Here is an 8,244-nt window from a genome sequence, read left to right on the forward strand (position 1 = left end):
TCTGGACCTTCGGAAGAGCAGTCGGGTGCTCTTACCCACTGAGCCATCTCACCAGCCCATAACTAAATGTTTACCCTTTAGGTGCTGACCATATAAACGAGCGATAAAATGAATCTACAGCCTTGTAAATTTTCCACATGGCTTATCCTGACCCCCTATCAAACTGTGTCCTGCACATTCAAGACTCTGATGGGTTTTCTATGACCATTCTTCTCAAAGCTTAAGCTGAGATCTAAGGAACATCAAGTAGCTAGGATGCTATGGTCTACCATTAACACAGCTATTTTCCCCTTTGCTACAACAAAATAGCTAACAAAACAACTCAAGGAGGGGTTTGTTTCAGCTCATGGTTTGAAGTCACTGTCTCTGGGTGTGGGAGAGGCATGGCAGCAGGAATGTGAGGCAGCTGGTCACACCGCATCCACAGTCAGGAAGCAGAGAGAGACAGATGCTGGTGCTCAGCTCACTGCCTCCTTTTTATTCTGTCCAGCACCCCTGCCCACTGACTGGTAACATAGCCCTCTGCAGAGCCCCCTCGGATTTCCCTCAGACTGCTCAGCCTGGCTCAGGTCTGTAGCTCTTTGGAATGAGAAGCCAGTGCTGTCTTGGACTTTAAGGCAGCCTAGCCAGCTGCTGGGCATATACCCTGCCCACCTCCATCACTCCTCACCTCTGCTCGCATGGCTGCTCTTTGCTCCAGCCTGTGTTCAGGCTTCGTAGAAACCCAAAGCGCCCCCACCTCTAGCTTCTCTCCTTTGTCAGCAACGCTACGGATGGCTGCCCTGTGTCCCAGAACGCCTGTAAGTGGTTTCAAGAGGAAAAACCGAGTTCAAAATATTTCATAAATCCTCTTCTGGGATAATGACTAGGTGCTCAGACAATGTCTTGTCCTTTTACAGTTGCTAAGGGTAGTGACGGCTGCAGCTCTACCTGAAAATAGAATAAAGGCTGGGTTAAGCACCTGGTCCCCACCGCCATTAAATCAGTGGCCATTACTGCTGGATAAAAGTCTTTTGTGGCTCCCACTGTAATATGTCATAGGGTGAAGAGAATTTTTTTCTTTCCAAGATAGGAAAAGAGATTGTCACAACAAAGAAATCGTGACCTCTGCTCCACAAATAAGCCTGCTGATTGAAGACTGCCCACCTCAGCTTCTTCCCTGACTCTGGCTACATCAACTCTTATTGTAAGAAACAAGCATGCCCTGCTCTGTGACTACCCCTGTAGTTACAGGCAGCTGTGCCCTCTGCTTTGGAAGGCATCGTCTTTGTAGTTTCATTCATGTCTTTCACTAAAAAAGATTTATCACTGGTAATGTTAATTGTAAGTTTGTATGTGTGTTTGTGTGCACATGTCTTTGTGTATGCATGTGCGCCTGTGCATGAAGTACCTGTAGAGGCCAGAAGAGGGCATCAGCCACTGAAGTTACAAGTGATTGTAAGCCACCAGATGTGAGTGCTAGAATTGAACTCCGGTCCTCCGTAAAAGCAGCAAGTGCCCAGCCTCTGAGCTATCTTCTCTGCTCCTACTTATTCATTTTTATAAGACAGGGTTTCACTCTGGAGCTCAGACTGGACTCAAACTCATGATGATCCTTCTGACTCACCCCTCTTGATTGTCAAAGCCCTGAACCCAGATCTTATCCCAAAAGGGATGAGAGATGGTGTGATGGTTTTAATAGGTTTGGTCCCCATAGATTCATGGGTTTGAATGTTTGGCCATGGGGAATGGCACTAATAGAAGATGTAACCTTGTTGGAGGAACTCCATCAAGGTATAGACGGGCTTTAAGGCTTCCAATGCTCAGACTCCACCCATCGTGGAAAAGTCTCCTCCTGGCTACCTTCAGAAGACAGTCTCCTCCTGCCTGCCTTTGGATCAAAATGAAAAACTCTTGGCTCCTCCAGCACCATGTCTGCCTAGATGCTGCTGTGCTTCCCACCATGATGATACTAGACGGAAGCTCTAAAACTGTAAGCCAGCCCCAGTTAAACGTTTTCTTTTAAAGGAGTTGCCACAGTCATGGTGTCTCTTCACAGCAATGAAACCCAACCTAAGACAGACAGTTTATTCTACAGTCAAATATGAGTGGCCATGACCCAAGAACACAGATTCGGATGACCCAAGTACTGATATGGTAATGATTTCGTGAAGTCTTATAGAAGCAGGACACAGAAAGGAAAAAATTCAAGACAGTTTTTGAATCCATTAATGGAGATGTCAGGTAGGCTACAGAAATGCAGGGGAATCTGCCCCAGGTCTCCGATGCTGTCTGGTGGCTCTTAGCCTTTTGTTTGATGGCACGTGATATAGGTATACATTAGGGAGAGGGGCTACTTTATTGGGTTATTATATCTACCACCCTTCTCCACCCCCAATCTCTTCCAACCCCCCCCCCAACACTAGGTAGGCAAGAAAAAAGGTTAGAGGTAAAAGGGGGCATGGATCTCTTCAGACTACTTCCTGCTGATAGGGGCATCGAGTTCCTTGGGGCAAGTCCAATCACTGTTATCAGGATATCTCCAACCAGCAATCCAGAAATTCAGCAACAGCAAACAGAGCAGAAGAAACCAGCATCAGCAGGGGAGCAGCAGCAGGGAGAGCAGTAGGGGGAGCAGCAGCAGCAGGGGGAGTAGCAGCAGCAGGGGAAGCAGCAGCAGGGAGAGCAGTAGGGGGAGCAGCAGCAGCAGGGGGAGTAGCAGCAGCAGGGGAAGCAGCAGGGGGAGCAGCAGCAGCAGGGGGAGCAGCAGCCACCACAGTCCCTCTCAGAGCTCTCACATTTATACCCCCTCAAGAGTCCCCAGAATTCCAAATGTAAACTCCCTGCAGCTGTCAAGACCATGCCCCTCCTAGAGCACAAGACAATCATAGTTAGTGGCTGTGGACAATCTGAAGCAGCCTCATGCCCCATTCCCGAGATTAAAATAAAAACATATTCATGTAACATAACTGGGATGCTTAAAAAAAAAATTCTCACTACAGTTTGGTCTGTGTTGTCAGTACACTCCAGAAAACTTTGACTGTTTAGTCATAGGATGTTAGGTCAGACACAGAAATGGGTAAGGAATGGCTATTAAGCTAGCCTGTGATAAATTGTAATTAGGCTCTAGACCTGCAACATTTCAACCCCTCCATAGCCTCTGGAATTCGAATCAGCTAGTTAGCCTGGTAGACCACCCAGCGGAAAGGGCCATTGTTTCCAAGAGCTTCTGTTCACATATTTACAGATACCAGATTGCAGACACCATCTGTAATACTAGGTATTAGAGATGCCCACCCTGCAAGACATCATTTCAAAGTAACCAACCTTCCTCTGCCAGCTACATAGATTCTTAAGATGATGAATAATAAACACTGACATGCCTCTGTCTCGGAAATGATCTGCAATATTCTAGACCATCCCATGACATTGTAACATCTAAATAAAGGCCTGGGCTCCCCTGGCTTAAGAGAAAGGGGGGAAATTGGCAACATTGCATACTAAATGCCCTTTTGATTTTGTTTAAACTGTTGGCTCTTTTCTGCTTTGGGGAGGTTTCAGAGGCTAAGTCTACCCAAAATGCACTGTGCCCCAACACTCAACATCAACTTCTGCATCTTTTATCAATTGCTTCATTCCAAGATCACGTCTTAGATGGAGATTTTACAGCAGATGGTGACACATACCCTGGGTTATGGTGTTAGAAGAGAGTGCAGGCTCATTCCGAAATGTTATGGGATGCACAGCCCACAATTCTCAAGACTCATTGGTTTGGCTGCCGGGTTTCATCTCACTCATTGCAACGCTGTGATAAATGTGCAGGATGCTGGAACAGAGACACTGAGAGATGATGATACAAAATATCCTACTCCATCGCCCCCTCCATAAGGGGCAGATTCATGTCCTCTGCTCCCTTGGGCTTTGTTTGAAATTGTAACCTACAGATCAAAACACAATCCGAGCAGTATCCCAAGAGAATTGTATGCAACCCATCTTGGCTGTGGGAGGGCTGTGGGGCTGGGTGTGAGAAGGTCCTCTGGCAGTGCAATAGCACATTCTACTGTGATAACCCTGAGCCAGATCATGTACATTTCATCTCATTAAAATTCATCCCCATCCTCACAGCACAAAATCTCTACCACTCTGTACCATGAAAGATCATAGGCTTGAGAACCCCCCCCCCAGGTTCATGTCCCACCCAAGGTCACGAGGCCCTGTCTTACCCACAACCACACACCTGGTAAATGCTCAGCAGATGCAAATGTCCCTCCTCACCCCTACCCTTCTTGCAGCATCCTCCAAAGGAGGACCCCCACCTCTGCAGCAAAGCCTTTGTTTCCTTTCCCTCTTCCCCCAGATAAAAGCCCAGTTCTCCTGTAAGCAAAGCCGGCTCCATTTCTTTTCCAGTTGCTGTAATAGAATACCCTGATGGAAGCCACTTAAGAGAGAAAACATTTATTTTAGCTTACGGCATAAAGCATCATCCATCAAGGCAGACTCAAGGCAGCAGGAACTGGCAGTGACTGACATGGCGTCACGATCAGGAAGGAGAGAGGAAGGAAGGAAGGCACAGTCTAGACTCCTTCTCTTCTTTTCAAACAGCCCAGGCTCCCCTGTCTGAGGAATGGTCCAACCACGGGAGGATAGATCTACCCATACCGATTAGCCTAACCCAGACGGTTCCTACCCGCTCACCCTCTCCCACGTGACTTGGGATCCCATCAAGCTCACAATCAAGACCAACAGGAACAGAGTTGAATGAGTGTCCTCCTCTCTGTGTGTTTCTGCTTCCTCTGGGGTTGAATGGTTAAACTGTTGCACAAACACACAATCCAAAACCCTTGACCTTCAGGGAGACTTAGGCAGCCAGAAGCCAGAACAGTTCCACTCTGCTCTGAGGCTGGACAAAATCAACACGAAGACCTCACTGCCTATTACTGCCGAGGCCCTTAAAGGATTCCAAGACAAGCATCTGAGCATGTCCTCCCTCCCACGACGGTTCCAGGCTCCTCACAAGATGAGGTCCAGGTAGAGTCTGGGTAGAGTCTTTGCACGCCAGGACCTATTACCTAAGACAGGTGTCTGGTCTCATTAGCAGCTGAGTCAGGATAGATCGGGGTAGATTGGAATAGATCTCAATAAAGTAAGTGCCTGTAAATATTCTTCCCCTTCTACCTCTCCTGGGTGATTTCAGGCCAGGTGCTCTTTGGTCTTTCTTTGCAAGTCTCTATTTGGTATTATAAAAATTCTCCAATTTCTTGAATCTATTTAATCAGAGTAGAAAAAAGAAACTCCCCTGCCGTTTAGCCCTTTCGATTTCACGACTCAGCACAGTCTTAGATTACTCCACTATTTTGCATTCACGACAGAAAAATACAAAAAGGTGACAGATGAAATGTGGGTCAGGCCAACTTTTATTCTGGCCCAATAAAAGTGCAAGTCCTCTGAAAAAGAACCTTTCCCAGCAATTACGAATATAGAGGAATAATGTAAAAAATGTGGCATTGGAGATTGAGGCCACCATCATCATTTTAAAGCAGTTTGGGGGCACATTTCAGAGTAAATAGACCTGATTCTGTAGGCAGCCTAGAGATGATGAAGCCAGATAGGATTCTCAGAAACCCTCAGAGGGGAAGTGCATGTCATATAATCAAGTCATTTGGGATAAGATCCGAGGAATTGAAAAATATTAATTTTGATGATGTGAGGCAAAATGAGCTGAGAGAGATATGGGAGAGAGGAGGAGGGACATCTCCTTCAACGGTAAAATCCCAGGATTTGAGAGAGTGATATGCTTGAAGCATTTGTATGTCAATGTGTATGTATGTTTGTGATGGTGTGTGTGTGTGTGTGTGTGTGTGTGTGTGTGTGTGTGTGTGTGTGTGTGTTTGTAAAAGCAATAGGTGTTACTGTCAGGTTTTTGACACAGAGTCTCTCGCTGAAGCTGGAGCTCACTACAAAGCCCCAGAGATCCTCTTGTCTCCCTCCCAGAGCTGGAATTATAAGAACATGCTATAGTTGACTGGCTTTTCATATAGATTCTGGGGAAATGAGCTCTGGCTATTCGTTTTTATGGGTATGGAATATTTTGTTTGTATTAGGTCTGTGTACCGTGTGCATGCAGTACCTGAAGAGGCCAGAAGAGGGAGCTGGATCTCCTGTAGCAGGAGTTACAGATGCTTGTGAGCTGCTGTGTGGTTCCTGGGAATTAAACCCTGGTCCTTTGCAAGTCCAGCCTCCTTCTACTCTCCTTCTCCTGTTCCCATTTCATACTTACCACTCTACTCTCTTCCTCTGTACTGTGCTTTCTCACATATAAGTAGAATAAGCAGTGTGTCGTTCTATGCCTGACTTCTGTTGCCAAATAGTGTCCCTGAGGCCCACATATGCCCCTAAAAATGACAATTGATTTATACAGTCCATCCTGCCGGTTGGCTACATTTCCTTCAATCTATCCTCCATCATCTTTCATTGATGGGCTGAGGCAGGGGAGTCATGTGGAGTGTGAGGCATGGAAGGGCTTACACAAAGACTGCCAATTGGCCAATGGGAAATCTCCCCTGGCTGAGGCTGACTAGAACTGATTGGAGCCACTGGTGCCAGGACAGAGGCACTCCAGAGTGCCTCAGGGTGACCTGTGTGGCTCTTTGTGATGTAAAAACACATGCTTTGGGGAGAGACTTAGGATGCCAATGAGGCATGCTTGCAAGCGTGACGTTGTACATAGAACTACATGTCACATGCAGAACTGAAATCTCCATGATGCATGACAGAAGGACACACATGCTGAGTGGATATGCACTGTCTGGGCATCTGAACTTTCTCCTACTGCCGTTGGCTTCCTTTCTCAGAAATGTATCTTTGTCTAATCAGCTCCCCCTGCTTCCGCTGCTATCCAGTTGCCTGTGTCAAATTCTTCACTTCTGGACCCACAAATCTGGGCATCCCAGTAGCTTCCCAGCAAACCCAATGAACCGACATCACTCATATTTTAGTATTAGAGGAAATGTCATAATAAACAGTGTGCAGCGTCTCTCAGTACACAGGGGCTACTCAGCCCTTTCTGGCAGCGGTTCTCAACCTGGGGGCCACAACCCTCTAAGTGGGCCAAACAACTCTTTCACAGGAGTCATACTAGATACCCTGCATATCAGATATTTCCATTACATTTCATAACAGTAGCAAAGTTACACTTACAAAGCAGCAATGGGATAATTTTATGATTGGGGGGTCACCACACCATGAGGAACTGTATTAAAGGGTCACAGCATTAGGAAGGTTGAGAACCACTGCCTTACACTAACAGCACTGCAGTCATCTTGGACTAGATCTCATCCTGCCCCATGAGGAGTTCATTTTACTTACCTGTGTCTGTGATGACCCTATTTTCAAATATCACATTCATGTCTGCCTTTGAGGGGTGGGGGTGGGGATACAATTCTACCAGCACCATAAAAATCATTTCTCCTGAAAAATCCAAACTCTGCCTGTTCTGGCCCTGGTTTCCTGTGGCATTGGTGCTTTAGGCTGAGTGGTGTAAACGCCAGATTCTGGTCTCAAAATAATGCCAGTGGTTTCCTCTGGGCCTGGTAGGACCACGTGCGAGAGAGGTAAGGAAGAGGCAGACCGACAGGACTGTCCCTAAACATTTCCAATTAGCTGACCCACCCGAGAGCAAACTCCAGACTGGCTTTGTTTAAAACGGTGGGCTTTTTTTTTTAACATTTTATTACTGAGAGATGTTTCTACACATTAGGATAAATGACTAGTGGGGGTACTGTTGTTTATTTTTAACGTACACATAGCCAAATGTGTTAAATCTTTACCCAACAGCTCAGAATATTTAAAAAGGAGACCCTCCAGTAAGCTGAAAACACAGGGTGGAGCCAGACTCATCACATTTAACAAACTGCAGTGGGAAAATACAGTGCTTTTTGGTGTAAAGTAGACAGTAAGAGTTTTTTTTAATAAAATAGCAAAAGTATTTGAGTCTTTATTAATTATATGCCATGTATTTGGATGTGAGTCTAATAACCAGAGTGGGATAATTTTGTCAGCCCTAGTAATATGCCAGGAGTGGTAAAGAGGGAGATAGAGAGAGACAGAGAGAGAGAGATGAGAATTTGGGAAGTAAATTGTGCCTTTCTTGACATTCAATTTGCATTTTCTTTATGAATATTCATTCTCTCCTCTCTCTCTCTCTCTCTCTCTCTCTCTCTCTCTCTCTCTCTCTCTGTGTGTGTGTGTGTGTGTGTGTGTGTGTGT

At 46.0% G+C, this 8,244-nt stretch overlaps 1 long non-coding RNA gene across 1 annotated transcript in view; it reads left to right on the forward strand.

Annotated features, from left to right (window-relative positions):
- LOC110293886 overlaps positions 1-1,324 on the forward strand; it is a 13,928-nt gene extending 12,604 nt beyond the window's left edge. Inside the window, exon 5 of the long non-coding RNA XR_002377881.1 lies at positions 1,069-1,324. This is a non-coding gene — a long non-coding RNA (uncharacterized LOC110293886). The remainder of the gene's footprint in view (positions 1-1,068) is intronic.
- Positions 1,325-8,244: the final 6,920 nt, after the last annotated feature.

The sequence above is a fragment of the Mus caroli genome, chromosome 5, assembly GCF_900094665.2.
Source record: "Mus caroli chromosome 5, CAROLI_EIJ_v1.1, whole genome shotgun sequence".
In the NCBI taxonomy this organism is placed as follows: Eukaryota; Metazoa; Chordata; class Mammalia; order Rodentia; family Muridae; genus Mus; species Mus caroli.